The sequence below is a fragment of the Puma concolor genome, chromosome B4 (assembly GCF_028749965.1).
Source record: "Puma concolor isolate L17-30 chromosome B4, mPumCon1.1.hap2, whole genome shotgun sequence".
Taxonomy (NCBI): Eukaryota; Metazoa; Chordata; class Mammalia; order Carnivora; family Felidae; genus Puma; species Puma concolor.
Window position 1 is genome coordinate 75,775,844 of NC_141673.1, and position 16,261 is coordinate 75,792,104.

Here is a 16,261-nt window from a genome sequence, read left to right on the forward strand (position 1 = left end):
TTGATGAAATGAAAAAATAGGGCTACTGGAAGCAGTCATTTTCATGGCTGCTCCTTTCTTGTGTCCTCTTCTTCCTATTCCCAGTGGTTGTCTCCTCAGCCCTCTGTTTTCACATAGCTGATTCCTCATTCTTCAAGTCTCTAATCAAATGTCACATTTTCGGAGAAAGAACTTTCTTAACCATGGCAGAGAGACTCTAATGTGACACCCAGTGATCCTCACCTCCTGATGTTCATGTCTTTCTGTAATCCTTCTGCCTTAGTTCAGGAAGTGCTTGTCACTTCTTTTAGGCAGTAGAATTTGGCAAGGGCAATGGGATGTCACTCCTATGACTGCATTATGCTATATTAAACTTGGTTTTAGCAGACTGGAGCAAGAAATTCTCGTGGTGGTTTTGAAGCAACAAGCTGTCATGTTGTGAGAAGACCACCCTGCTAGGACCTAAGCGTGGAATTTAGGAGCTGAGAGCTAGTTATCTGTTAACAAGAAAACAAGAACCTCAGCTGCAAGCAACTGAATTCCACCAACAAATTGACCCTGAATTCTAGCTAAGAACATTGCCCAGATGATGGCTTGATTTCAGCTTGGTGAGACTGAACAGAGGCCCCAGTCTGGACTTCTGACTGACAGAAACTGAGAGATAATAAGTGTGTATCATCTTGGTCCCTAAATTTATTTATTTATTTATTTTTTTTTTAATTTTTTTTTTTCAACGTTTATTTATTTTTGGGACAGAGAGAGACAGAGCATGAACGGGGGAGGGGCAGAGAGAGAGGGAGACACAGAATCGGAAACAGGCTCCAGGCTCTGAGCCATCAGCCCAGAGCCCGACGCGGGGCTCGAACTCACGGACCGCGAGATCGTGACCTGGCTGAAGTCGGACGCTTAACCGACTGCGCCACCCAGGCGCCCCTTGGTCCCTAAATTTATAGTAATTTTTTACACAGCAATAGAAAATGAAATATAGATGTTCAGAGTTCTGTGTTGCTTGTGGATTTTTTTCCTCCACATCCTACCTCCTGTCCTGATGGGTGTGGCTATTAGTGTTTGGGGCAACCTGTCCAAGGATCGTGGAGTGGGAAATGCAATCCAGAATAAAATTTATAAGCTTTAATATCTGTTGAGCTGAGAGCTGTCTGACATCATCCCATGAACCACTGATTCTACTACTGTAGTGTGAAGCTGCTTGACTGTGTAATGTCTAGAAACCTAAGTTATTAGGAATCACACTTTAAAAGAATTCTGTTACATCTCTACAGGTAATATGAGAAGGCTCTTTAGAAATGATAGATCTTATAATCATTATTACAATTTATTTTATTTTATTTTTTTAAAGTTTATTTATTTATTTTGAGAGAGAGAGAGAGAACACAAGTGGAGAGGGGCAAAGAGAGAAAGGGAGAGAAAATATCAACCAGGCTCTACACCCTACACCATCAGTGCTGAGCCCAATGTGGGACTCGAACTCATGAACCCTGAGATCATGACCTGGGCCAAAACCAAGAGTCAGTCGCTTAACCGACTGGGCCCCCCCAGGTGCTCCTATTTGGATTTACTTTAAGTGAGAAACACTCTATTAGTAGAAAAGCACATGTTCCTTTGGTTGATTCCTTTTACCTTTTATTTCTTTTTCCTCAAAATCCTACCTACTCAAGAGACCTTTTAAATATCTTCTCCCCCCTGTCATGACTCTCCTTCCTTCCCTTTTCTAATTTGGGGTAATGTCTTCCACCTATTTTATTGTTAAGCTTTGAAACGCAAGAGTCCTATATCAGCATTACCCATAGGTTATTGGAAATACAATATCATCTCTCACCCATACCCTCATCATCAGAATCTGTATTTTTAGAAGTTCCCCATTTAACTCATGTATAAAAGTCTGAGAAGTTAGGCTGTAAGCGTCTTTTATGGTCTTTAATTTTAGTATTTGCCTCATTTCTTGCATTAGGTGATAAATTCCCAGGTGTCAGAAACCAAATTTATTCATCTTTATTTCTCCTGCAGTGCCTACCACTTACATATAGAGGTGTGGAAAATAATTTACACAATAAATTATTTGTTAACTTGAATCAACTCTAGGAAGTGTTCTGTTTTCTGAAAACTTTTAATTCTTATAGTTTCAAATATCTGTTATTTAGGACATCATTTTGTTGATAAAACGGGAACCTTTCTAATCTACTTACAGATATTAGAGCTTTGCAGAGAGGGGAAAGCCGATGGTTTAGAGAGCTCATTGTGGTTCAGAAATCTCTAATGACATTTTTATTCAATTGTTTCCTCAGAATGCACGAATGTAGTTCCCAGCTCTTTTAGTATCCATGCTAATGGATGAGATTTAGTTATTTCTTTGACCTTCAATTCAAAGAAGAGGATTAAGTGCATTCTGTGCATTTATCAAAGATACTTTAGTCTCTACTGTTTCTCTCTTACATTCATGAGCTAGAATATCTGAGAGAAAGCCAGCTTTCCTATATACCTCTCTTGCCCACTAGCCAGGGACCTTTTCACTTCCCTCTGATCTTGTTCTATGCCCTCTCAATTTTTTTCCAAATAAAAAATAAAGGTAATAGACAAATTAAACTGGTGAGAATTGAATAGAGAATGCTGTTTGCATGTTTCATTGCTGATACTTCATGAAAAAATATAAAGTTCTATGATAGTCAGCTGGATTTCTAAAAACAATCTGTAAAAAATGAAGCAAATGTATAGAATTTAACTATTAGAAAGATAATTTCACTGATAGGTAATTTTATTCCACATGTTAATGTATGGGGTGTGTGTGTGTGTGTGTGGGGGGGGGGGGGGGGGGTTTGTTAACTGTTCATTTTTGAGGACTGCTAAAATAACTTTAAAAAAAAAGTCTCTTTATATTCTGAGTCCCAGTGAGACTCTTTCATGGTCAGTCCTGCCTCATAACACTTAGCACGCATAATAGTTTAAGATGTTAGAGTTGTTTCATAGAGTGAATCCAATATCTTAGTGTAGGCTACTATAACTAGGTACTGTAGGCTGAGCAGCTTAAACAACAGATGTTTATTTCTCACAATTCTGAAGGCTGGAAAGTCCAAGATCAGGGTGCTAGTGGAAGGCCCACTTCCTGGCTTGCAGACAGCCGTCTTCTTACTGTGTCTTCAAATGGTAAGGAGAGAGAAAGAGAGCTTTGGTTTCTCTTCCTCTTGTTATTAAGGACACTAATTTCATTGTGGGAGCTCCACCCTCATGACCTCATTTAAATCTAATTACCTCTCAAAGGCCCCACTTCCAAATACCATCCCATTAGGGACTAGGACTTGGACATTAGAATTTTGGGAGGATACCATTCACTGCATAGATACAGCATGAAAATAATTAATAACAATTTTTTTTTACATTTATTTATTTTTGAGAGACAGAACACAAGTTGGGGAGGGGCAGAGAGAGAAGGAGACACAGAATCCGAAGCAGGATCCAGGCTCCGAGCCATCAGCAAAGAGCCCAACGCGGGGCTCGAACTCTCAAACTGTGAGATCATGACCTGAGCTGAAGTCGGACACTTAACCGACTGAGCCACCCAGGCACCCCTGAAAATAATTTAAAAAATCTAAGGCTGCTGGGGTGCCTGGGTGGCTCAATTGGTTGAGCGATCACCTTTGGTGCAGGTCATGATCTCATGGTTTGTGAGTTCAAGTCCCGCATTGGGCTTACTGCTGTCAGCTGCTATAAGTGTGGAGCCTGCTTCAGATCCTCTGTCCCCATCTGTCTCTCTGTCCCTCCCTAACTCAAGCTCTTTCTCTACAAAAATAAAATAAAATAAAATAAAAATGTAAGGCTGCTGAATCTGTTAAAAATGCCCCATTGGAATAAAGTCTTTTTTATTAAATACAAGGTGATTGGAAGTTAAGAGACATTGGTAGACTTGCCCTCTTGAACACGATTCATGTTTTTATTTTATTGGCAATCAGACTACCTGTAATTGTTCTTGGAATCATCACAATATGAAGTTTTTAGAATTTTAGAGCTGATGCACAAGGGAGCTTTAGGATTATCTAGTTTATCTCTCACTATATGTAGGAATTTTCTCTACAGCGTTGGTTTTTGAATTTACTTTTTGAACTCCAAATTATCTTTTTCTTTATAAAATAAAATCTTATAAATAAATAAGGAGCTGAATCTGCCATGTTTTTAAAAAATGTTTATTCATTTTTGAGGGAGAGAGAGTCCTCACATGCACATGGGGGAGGGACAGAGAGAGGGGGATGTAGAGGATCCCAAGCAGGCTCTGTGCTGACACTAGAGAGCCCAGTGTGGGGCTCCAACCCATGAATCGTGATTTCATAACCTATGCTGAAGTTGGATGCTCAACCGACTGAGCCATCTAGGTGCCCCTGAATCTGCCATGTGTTTTTTTTTCTCTTTTTCTTTTTTCATGTTTGTTTGTTTGTTTGTTTAGAGAGACAGAGAGCACAAGCAGGGGAGGGGCAGAGAGAGAGGAAGAAAGAAAATCCCAAGCAGGCTCCACGCTGTCAGCTTAGAGTCCAACATGGGGCTCAGTCTCATGAACTGTGAGTTCATGACCTGAGCTGAAATCAAGGGTCGGATGCCCAACTGACTGAGCCACCCAGGCACCCCTGAATCTGCCATGTTTTAAAGAAAGTGATGAAAGACAAAGCTTCTCCACCCTATGTCCACACATCAACTTGAAGTCCTTCAGGCAGAGGAACTGAAAATCAAGAAAGGCAATTTATTACAAAGTTGGATGATAAAGCCAAACTTAATACATTAGAGTCAAACTCCAAATGCATAATTTTAAAGACATTTGCTTCTCTGAGTAGTTATAACAAACAATGGACACCTTGAAGCTGCTTACTTCTGATGATATGAGGGCTTGGTTTTCATAGGCCTATTTTCAGAGGAGCCCTGATTTCATGAAGGAACCTTAGGGGCTACTATGGGTGGGGAGCCTAGTGGTGAGGAATTCCTGGAGTACTTCTAGTAGAAGTGACTTCATTATATATTTTTTGCATATTTGGCTTTAAGACTAAGATTATGTTTGGGAGGAGAGTAGGTGGTAGAAGTAATGGCATTATTATGTGTGTATAGGATTTGAGAAGCATAGGGTGAGAGGGTCTACTACCAAATAAAGTATAAATATCACTGCTCATCATTGCTTCCAAAGTTTGGTGCTAGGCTGGCATTGTGTTACAATCTCTTGGAAGTTTAATTAACTTATTAACTTATTAATTTAAAAATATTAAAAGTAAATAGTCTATTTTCATGTACTAACTGATTTGGTCAGGATCTTGGTGGGAGACAGATGACACATTCAGACAAAATGATTGGGGGAAGTGTGGTAGAGGATAGATTGCACTAAGGAAACTCTAAAGGATAAGGCAGTACTCTGTTGTGAGCAACACCTACTGTTGTAGATGTCCTGATAGGAGTTGTGGCCTTTGGTAAAGGAACATGGCCCACCAACAGGATCTGGTAGGAAGGAACCAGGTGAATGAATACCTTGACCTCATTCATGCTGTACAATGTCCTATTGGCACCTCCCACTGCTAAATTTCACTGGAAGACTAAGAGAAGAGAGTCCGTTGTTATAGCTCATGAAGTTTAGTCTCCTAGGGCACAGAGTATGGTGAAGATGGATGAAGAGTTGATCTGGAGAAGAAGACTAAAAGACATTTGGCAGAGATCCAATGTGGCTTTTGTGTGCCTTTTGGTGGCATCTTTCATCTTGCAGAGGGTGTTCCTTTTAGAAGATAATGTTTTAGTTTGGATGCTTACTTAGGTGGTGTCATAACGTTTATAAAACATTCCTAAATTCTAGCCACTTTTATTATCCTGGTGCTTCTCTGCAAAGATCTATGTTATGACTGGGAACAAAAGCACTTCCTGTATCTTTGTCTTTGCTTTGCCTGAACTGACCTTTCTTTCTTCTCAGCCTGGAAAATTCTAATCTCCTCTTAAAATCTAGGTCAAATATAATTTCTGCTGAAGCTTTTCCTGTAACTATCGTATTCTCTTCTGACTAATCTTTATTCCATTTCTCCTTTGTATACAATATTCCATTGAGCACATCCTTAATTTTCTTCCAGCTCTTTGTTTTTTTTCCCCTCTCTGATAGCTACCTTTCTCAGGTTTTTGTTCTTGTTTTTAAAGTCCTTGCTTTACACACTGTTTGACATTTATTGGGGATTTGTTGACTCAAAGAAGTTTTCTGATGTTCTTGGGTTATAGACATGCTACCATGGACAGCCACCAGCAACAACAGAAATTTGATGAGCACTTTGAACAGTAGGTCGGTGGGTCATGTCATCACTTAAAGTGTCCCTTTTCCTTACTCCCTCAGTTTGTTGGAGTAGAAGGTCTTCAATTTTGGGGATAGAGGCTAAAGAAGAAAGCCCAGATTTTCTAAAAGTATTAATTACAGTGATGTAGAGGATTAGACTTTTCTCTAAATCCAGAATTTGGCTACTTTCTTCTTTATTTTGTCAGCCATGTGCACTATTTCACTGTAGTTCTCTGAACATCTGACTGGTACTTAACAGAGAAAGTAGCATTTGAGGCTTCCCCTTATGAAGTACTAGTTTCCTCACTTATGAGAAAATATTGTTCAGTGTGCTGTATCCTTAGTTGAATCATAGGGATGAAAAGGTATGAGACATGGGAGTGGAAGTAAGAGAAGTCAGTGTTCCATCATTCTTCCCCGCCGCCCCCCCCCCCCCCACTTTCTTTCTCTAATTAGCCAGTGGGGAACTGTACTTGAGGGAAATAAATCTTTGTTTTTCTAAGTGGCATTGCAAGCCAGAGACTGAGTAGGTTAGTCTAGGAATTGCAGCCCCAAACATTAATGCATATCTTTTGGTGTTTCTGAGTGAGAATAAACGAGTCAGGTGGACCACACAGAGATGAGGCCATAGGATACATAGCTAATTATACAGATTAGGATAGGATTTCTGAGTAATTTTTAAAAGTGATTCATCATTAATGGATTAAAAAGAAATGAACTTCTCTCCATTTCTTCCATTCACTTAAGAGTATACTTCCTGGTCCCAGGTACATACTGCTGTGCTTTATTGTTCTTAAGCATTTTACAGAATTAATCTCTTTAATGGAATTACCGAGGTGTGTTTCTTTCTTGAATGTCTTGGAGAAATACCTTTCTTCCCACCAATTATCACTGTAATTTAAGATCCATTTCAGGAAGGGGAACTTCTTTTTGTGGACCTCTGTTACTTATTATTTATGCCATTGCCTGATCTCTTAAGAAAACAATTCAGCAAGGCCACAGATGGTCTACAAGTTCCTATGATTTGTCAGAAACTCTCTTCTAGAACAAAAGGTAGAGGGTTAGAGTAGACTCTTTGTTAATGTGTGCATACTAACTGGAATGGAACTAGGAGAAGATCAAAAAAGGGACCAGAAACTCCAGTGGCTCTGTTGTGGTGGCAATAGGATAGCTGTCCTGATTTTTAAGAAATGGAAGGGAGGAAATTAGTAAGTTATAGTTAACAGTAAAATGTCAAATTGGACACTGGTAAGTAACATCCAATATAACGATCATCCAAAACACTGACAAATGAGAAAAAGGCAAAGGATCTGAACAGTAGACAGATTTATTGGTGTCATGTAAGAAGAACAAAGGTGTTAACAAGGTGCCAAGTGTGCTACTTACAGATAGCTGTGAGTAAAAGAGCTACACAAAGTGGGAATCAGGTCAGATTATTGAGTAAACTGGAGAACTACCACTATCAAGTGGGGATGAGATCAGAATAACTCAAGCGAAAAAAAGAAGAGATAGTTTACAAAGACATTTAGGTAATGGAAAAATTTGTCACATTTTTGAAACTGTAGATTAAGGACATCAGTGTATTCTGACAGAATAAGAGGTTAACAATGGCCAAATGCAGAAAGGAAGACATTTGTGTGTTATTTCCCTTCTGTTTATAGGGAAAAATAAAAATACCTTGACCAGTTAGGAAAAGAAAGGCTTATTTGTTGTGATGCCTTTAATAAAACAGAGACAGAGGTATAGAAGAGGTAAGGAATAAGAGAAAGTCTGGAAGGTACTGCAAAACTACTTGTGTTTAAAAATAGAGGTTTGGGGGGGCGCCTGGGTGGCGCAGTCAGTTAAGTGTCCGACTTCAGCCAGGTCACGATCTCGCGGTCCGTGAGTTCGAGCCCCGCATCGGGCTCTGGGCTGATGGCTCGGAGCCTGGAGCCTGTTTCCGATTCTGTGTATCCCTCTCTCTCTGCCCCTCCCCCGTTCATGCTCTGTCTCTCTCTGTCCCAAAAATAAATAAAAAACGTTGAAAAAAAATTAAAAAAAAAAATAGAGGTTTGAGGTATATGGGTGGCTCAGTCAGTTAAGTGTCTGACACTTGGTTTCGGCTCAGGTCATGATCTCACGTTTCATGAATTCGAGCCCTGCACTCTGTGCTGATGGTGTGGAGCATCACTCTTTCTTCCTCTCTCCCTGCTCCTCCCCCACTCACACTTTTGCACTCTCTCTCTCAAAATAAACAAACTTAAAAATAAATTTAAAAAAATATAGGTTTGATTGCCAGCATGTTTGGACTTAAGGTTAATGAGTGATGTTAGAAAAAAAAAATGGTGATTGCACAAGTCCTAGGGAGTATAAATTATAATGGCATACATTTATTTATGTAAATCAGCACCCTTCAGTAACTATAAATCATTGATTAGTTATTTGTCAACATTGTAGTCACTAGCATTTAATCAAATTTAATTCAGAACAAGACGAAAATGTATTATAATAATTTATTTCCCCTTTTTAAAAAATATTAAGATCAGGCTTCAAATTTTTTTTAATGTTTATTTATTTTTGAGAGAGAGAGAGAGGGAGAGAGAGAGAGAGAGAGAGAGAGAGAGAGAGAATATGAGTGGGGAAGAGGCAGAAAGAGAGGGAGACACAGAATCTGAAGTAGGCTCCAGGCTCTGAGCTATGTCAACACAACCATGAGATCATGACCTGAGCCAAAGTCAAAGGCTTAACTGACCAAGCCACCTAGACGCCCCAATTTATTTCCCCTTTTTAAAAAAGCCTGTTACTCAGGAACTTGGTTCTCTTCCATTCGGATTGAAGTTTCTTTATTGGCTATATGGAGATAGTAAAAATGATGGTAATATTGAAAGGATAAAAATTCCCATTTTGACTTCTGTATGACATGTTAATATGAATAGCAGGATAATGAGGCTTGGTTATTTATTGCTATGAAAATGTTAACTTTAGGGTTATGACTTTTCATTGCAAATGGAGGTATAACATTATTTAGCTTGATTGTCTTTGAATAGCAATAGATATTTGTATATTTGTATGTATATGTACACATATATATCCAGGTCGTGTTCACTGATGCATTATACCTCTATTCCTTACCTAATAGTTTTACATTTAATTGTTCTAAAGACTCAAGGCATCCACAGGGTGTTTTGAAAAATATGGCAATAGTTTGGGAAGCCTAAGAGAAAATCGTGCATACCACGTTGGAAGGCTCAAATGGATTTAAAATGATAAAGGTGCCTTACAAAGGGACTGACCTGGAGAATTTTCAAGTGGTGCTGTAGCAACAATAAGAACAACACTTTATCTGTACATAGACTTTGCCACATATTATCTCATTTGTTCAACATTCTTTGAGGTGGATATTACAGTCATAATGGTACCATTTTTTAGGTAAGGAAACTGAGGCTAAGAGAGTGACTTGCCAAAGGTCCTAGTTAGTATGTAAGACCTGTGAAAGTCTGAGATTCTACCCTATTTATAAGTTAACAAACTAGTCTGTTACTGTGTCATGTATAGTGGCAGAAGCCACAGATTCCTGAGTTAGGACAGAGCATTGTAAGCTTCATGATGATTTGAACTGCTTCCCAATTCTCCCGCTTCCTCAGTTCATGGAGGCAATGCAGGTAGGCCTGTTACATGGATGTCTTGCAAGCCATAGGGCATTGAGAAACACAAACTTGGGGATTCATTGATTTGATAGTAAGCAGGAGCAAGCTACCTCTTTGTCCGGTGGAAGATATTATCCCTAAAGGTTGCTTGCAGTAAAATGCAACTTTGAGAAATGATTCTTTTTTTTTTTTCTTTTTTTTTTTTAACGTTTATTTATTTTTGAGACAGAGAGAGACAGAGCACAAATGGGGGAGGGGCAGAGAGAGAGGGAGACACAGAATCGGAAGCAGGCTCCAGGCTCTGAGCCATCAGCCCAGAGCCCGATGTGGGGCTCGACCTCACGGACTGAGAAATCATGACCTGAGCTGAAGTCGGATGCTTAACTGACTGAGCCACCCAGGCACCCCAAGAAATCATTCTTAAAGAGAGCAGTCAGGCTCTTGTATTCTTGGCATACCCAGCAAGATGCTCTAGTCTCATGGTGGATTGCCTCCTCCAACAGTATGTGGCAGAATTAAACTTTAAACTCCATCTTTTTGAATTTGATGACTAAAATTCTAGCTGAACAGGTAGCAACTATAAGCCCCTCACTCCCACCCCCATATATTTATTTTCTTCTTTTTTGGTCCTATCAAGAACATGTTGAAACTAGTCCTCTTGGCTTATTTGATATACTCAGTTACTGAAACCAGTTATTGTTACTATGAAGGTAGGAACAGAAAACAGCCCAATTTAAGGAAAACTTACTGGTCCTAGTTTCAGAATCTCCCCTAATCTTTACTAGCTACTGCCACTGCAAGGAGCTGTGTTTATGTTTTTATGAATGAAGTTCCTTGTTCCTATGGCACATGTATATTTGCTATAAAAGTTGAAGGGAATGATAGAAACCATAAAGAAATAAGGAACAAGTGGTGTAACTAATGGTGGATATAGGGGAAGAAAAGGTTGTTTATTGATACTTCTTTTAAGTCAGGATTTTGCTTTCTTTTAAAGTTTATTTTTGAGAAGGAGAGAGAGAGAGAGAGAGAGAAGCAGAGAGAGAGAATCCCAAGCAGGCTCCACACTATCAGCATGGAGTCAGACACAGGTCTTGAACTCACAAACTCATGAGATCATGACCTGAGCTGAAATCAAGAGTCAGACGCTTAACTGACTGAGCCACCCAGGTGCCCTAGGATTTTACTTTCTTAAAGGAATAATTAAAATAGAATTTGAAGTTAGAAAGGACCTTACGGATATTAAATCTAGGTTCCCCATCTTATAGATTAGAAGATTCAGACATAGAATGGTTGAATAACTGTTGAAGATCAGGTTTCTAGTGACAGAATAAAGTGATGTAGCAATGTTATTGTGATAGTCACATGCCTGGTAGTGAAATGTTCCCCCCCTTAACTAGAGCAGTTTATAGGATTCAGTTAATAAATGTTTGTTACATTACTTTGTTTTTATAATTGAAGAAGACCTATTATCTGTCCTCAATTCATTTACTAGTAGAGCGATAAGAATTCAGTTTGATAGCTACTATTCTAAGGTCATGTACAAATTGCATAGATTAATTCAAGCTTGGGGTGGTCAGGGGAAAGCTTTATAAAGGTACAGATGTTTGAGCTAGGTCTTGAAAAATGGTTTCTGTGCAGAGAGATGGAGGTTTGGCATTCCAAGCAAAACAAAAACCACATACTTTGGAATGGTGAATGAAAGTATATAAGTTGATCAAGAAATGATCAGTGGTTGGATGTAGCTGGATGTAACTAGAATTGAAAATGGAATGACAGGTAGAATATAGATAGGAAAATATTAGATACCATGCTAAATAAGACATTATGGGGAGGAAACACTGATATTTTAAAGGAAGTTGGCATATGAGGTGCAAAAGAAAAAGATTGGTCCAGTAATCAGAATGAGTAAAAAAAGGAAGAGATGTTATAGAAGCCAACTGCAGATAAAGATTTGAGAAATATGATATATGAAGAGTAACAATATGCCACCCCAAAGTATGCCACTTTGACATAAGGATTATTTTGAGTGGAAGGCAATTAAAAAAAAAAAAGCAGATAGAAGGAAAGATCTCTGCCCTCCTCCTATTTGTCTAAAAGCAGGAAATAAATTTGTAAAGGTTTTCCCCCACCCCTCTGGAACAGGGAGGACCAAAGTTAGTCACTAGAAATGGTAGCACAGGAGCCTACATAACAAACTTAGCTAGTTAGCCCTTATCTTCCATTAGTTTCTTCATACTCTCCCACTGTTTGCTGTCCTAGAAACTCAGTCCTTTTTCCTCTGTTAATATGCTATATAAGTCCAAGTTCTAACCACTCTTTGAATTATTCATCACTATTTCCATGTGTATGCATAATAGATATGTAAATAAACTTGTTTGTTTTCCCTTTGGTAACTACCAAGGGGAGTAGTCTTTTCTCAGTCTAATTTACAGGACTGCAGCCAGTAGAACCTAAGAGGATAGAGGGAAAATTTTTTTTCCTCCCCTGCAAGTTGTAAATAGGGTCAAATGTTGAAGAGAGGTGAGGTAGGATGAAGACTAAAAAGGGTCCACTTTATTTAGAAATGAAAAGTACCTCTTTCTGAGCAGTTTCAGGAGAGTGTGAGAGCAGAAGCTAAAGGCAACTGTATGTCAAGGGAAAAATTTAGATGTGGGAAAATGGAGATATTTGTTCATGTACTTTTATCTTAAAACTAAATAATGAACATTTGTATCATATTCTGTTTCAAGCCTTGAATTTTTACAACTAGGTACAATAAATTACTTTTCTGTTTTCTATATGGCTCTTCATGGGTTTTCCCTTTCAGACCCACCCATTGGTCATTGGTCCACAAAGGATAAAGGGTCTGTACCTCATGCTAAGAAAAAAAGCACATTCTCTAGCAAAACTGTAACTATTTTCCATAATTGCCTTACTCTGCCTACATTCATTTCCAATGCATCATTTTTTCAAAAAACCTAAATAGAGATAGATCATCTCTATTAGCAAATTAATATTATAGGTAGAACCCACATGATTGTTGGTCTTTATAATATAATGTTGCTATATACTATGAGAATATCTTACTCTAAGTATTTATGACATAGGTTTTATGCATAATTGTTTTTCTTTAAGAAGCAGTTTCAAATGTTATCTACTTATATAATACACATTTTGAAAACCTGCAAGGCCTTGTTACTATTTCTTAGTGTTAATGTTAACCAAAATGTTAACACTGATTATGTCTTAGTGTTGGGATTAGATGAATGTGTTTAATGTTCTTATTTTTATATAAAAATACTAAGAAAGGAGGCATTTCAAAATATTTAATAAATGTCAGATTCTGTTTTTAGTCTGTTATTTCCCAGAAGGGTTGATATATTTTGTTTATATATAATTTCAAATTACAGTTTTGAGATTGAAATTTGTAGCTGGGTAAATTTCAAACTCTTCACATTATTAAAGTAGGTGAATTGGCATGGGTTAGAACTTCATGGGAGAATTCTTGACTTGAGTATAAATTTAGGGAGTTGTAGAGTTTAAAATACTAATATCTGAAGGGGAATTGAAAGATTGAATATATTTCTAACCTTTGAAGTATAGTCAACCTCCAATTGTCTACATGTGTAGGAGACTATCCCCTTCTAGGTGGGAGTTTCTCAGACTTGCCAGGAAACTGCCATTTGCCTGGATCCAGCTGAAAAGAATTCCACCCAACTTGGTGGTTTTTAAAACCACTCTCCCCTCCCATGCAAATGGGTGGAACTGCACATCACTCATGCTTCAAACACAATCCTCCTTGCCATTAGCAAGGATAAGAATCAGATGAATAGAGTTTAGGAGATTAAGTTCTGAATGGTATTGACATTCTAAAATTGGCTGTCATATCTGCAATTCAAATAGCATTACATTCCTTTGTTATGTTAAAATGAAATTAAAAGTATCTTAATAGCCAAATAAATTAGCCTATGGTTATAATAATTTACTTAAAATTAATGAGGCACTGATTTCAGATAGTAGCCCAGTGCTCATTTTGATTTAGACAGTTTGTGTTTATTTTTATCTGTTTTATTACATGGGATTTGTTAAGCTTCACAGAACTGCTATAAAGAAGGGAGAGAGCAGAGTCCTGGGGGCATGAGGTCTAGAGAGAAAGCCTGTGTTCACGTATGACTTTATGTTGGAATGCAAGGAGCAAGAGCTTTCCAAAGATGTGAAATTTAAATAGAGACTGAAAACGTGTGATGTTCAGGCTGGAAAAGGAGTTAGGAATTGAGAGGCTGGGGAAGTGTCCAGGAGAAGAGAGCAGTATATTTGAAGGTAGAGAGAGCATAGCTTGTTAGTAAAACTGGTTAAAAATAAGCCATCACTGCCACCACTATCTACAACCAAATCCTTTATTTCAGAGATGAAGCATGGCAAGAGGAGAGACCGCAGAGGGATTTAGGGATGTACTGAATGATTTTAAGCAAGGTAGTGACCTGATCAACTTCATATTTTACAAATATCACTGATACTGCAACATGTAGAACAGATTGGTGGGGGAAAGAATTGACATAGGCAGGCTAGTGAGGAGACTTGCAATAATCCAAGTAAGAGATAATGGTGGTGTTGATGGGGAAGGAAAGAAATTGGTGGGCTCTTGACTATTTCAGAGATAATTAATAGTTCTTGGAGATCAATTAAGTAGATGGAATAGGAAAGGGAGAGTAATTGAGGTTGACTCTCCTGTTTTTAGCTTGGCAGCAGTCAGGATGGTGATTCTCCCAAGGAGGTTGGGGATTTTTTTTTTTTTTTTTAATTTTTTTTTTAACATTTATTTATTTTTGAGACAGAGAGAGACAGAGCATGAACGGGGGAGGGTCAGAGAGAGGGAGACACAGAATCTGAAACAGGCTCCAGGCTCTGAGCTGTCAGCCCAGAGCCCGACGCGGGGCTCGAACTCACGGACTGCGAGATCATGACCTGAGCCGAAGTCGGCCGCTTAACCGACTGAGCCACCCAGGCGCCCCGGAGGTTGGGGATTTTGTTACAGTTTTCATACCATGATTGGATGAAGTAAGATAGGAAAAAAAGAGTTTGGAAAGAAGAGACCACTCATCAAGAAAACATGGAACCAGGAAGCCAAAGCTACTACTACATTAGCTGTTTTTGGTTGTCGCTTCATGTAAGAAACCCCTTTTTAATTTGTTATATCATTTTATTTTTATAGCAGTACATAAATATTATTTTCCTTTCCCCCTTTTTAATAATACAGTATCCTGCAGCCAAATAGTGTTAGATCTAAAAGAAACCTTGGAAATTATAGTTTCTATCCCAGGTGAGGAAATTGAAGCTCTGAGAGAAAGACTGCATGATAGCTGTGGAGTGACAGAAGTAGTTAAATCCAGATCTTCTAATGGCTACTCTCTTGTTCTTTCTACAGTATCTAGCCAGCTCCATGTTGATTATTGTGTTCCATTAAAACAAATAAGTGAAATTGAAGACTTGATGAAAGAAGAATAGCATTATCACAGAGGAAAGAAAAAAAATATATAAATATATTGTTAGCACATTTTTTTTTGTAGTATGGAATTCTATTTTAGATAACCAAGGTTGCAGAAATTCAGTCCCTTCTCATTATTATCTTCCCTATCATTCCATTGACCTTCTATCCTGATGAACCTGAAAGGGTTAAAATTTAGGCAATCTGGACTTATGTTTTGTTTTATTTCTATCTAATAAATTGATGAACCCATTTCACTTCTATTGACCCCATTTAAAAAAAAAACAAAAACAAACTCAGATCTCAAAAAATAAGAATGTGGAACCAGATTCCTTTAAAATCCTTTCTTTGGTCTGTCTTTATCATTTTATGTTTTCCATTGCTGGTTGTCTTTACTTTCTCCTTAAACTGCTTCTCTTTCATCATGGCAAATAGGAACCTTTTAAAAAACCTAGGTACAGTGAGTGATGTATATGTCCAAGATAGTCCCTTTTATTGATTAAATATAATAGGGCCATATTTTGGTTTGTTCTGTTAGCAACATATCAATATCTTTACTTTTCTTCTTTGAAAATAGGCCTTGAAATCAGAAAGAGAAGCAGAAGAGGAGGGTCCTAGAATCTGGAGCAGATGGGGGTGGGTGTAGGTTGGGTATACTGCTGTGGTTTTCCCAATAGTGGGAGGATACCCTAGGAGATGTGCTTGATGATTCACTGGGTTTTGGAAAGAAGAAAGTGGAACTTCTCTTTGTATTCCTTTTTAATTTCTGTCTTTACAAAATTCTGCTTTTGTGTATATCATAATACATGATATATCAATACAGTACATACATATCATTTATTATGAATATATATACATATATGTTGTGGGAGTGTGCTTCAGGATGTTAAGCTGACAGAA

The 16,261-nt window shown here is 38.1% G+C and overlaps 1 protein-coding gene and 1 long non-coding RNA gene across 13 annotated transcripts in view; both read left to right on the forward strand.

The window, feature by feature from the left end:
• The window catches only part of KIF21A (kinesin family member 21A), a 155,783-nt gene that overhangs the window by 61,623 nt on the left and 77,899 nt on the right, over positions 1–16,261 (forward strand). The gene's annotated exons all lie outside the window — the stretch shown is intronic.
• LOC147579227 (uncharacterized) lies at positions 1,374–15,985 on the forward strand. Its single transcript, XR_015253675.1, has 3 exons — positions 1,374–8,081; positions 8,321–14,650; positions 14,893–15,985. It is a non-coding gene; the product is annotated as an uncharacterized LOC147579227 (long non-coding RNA).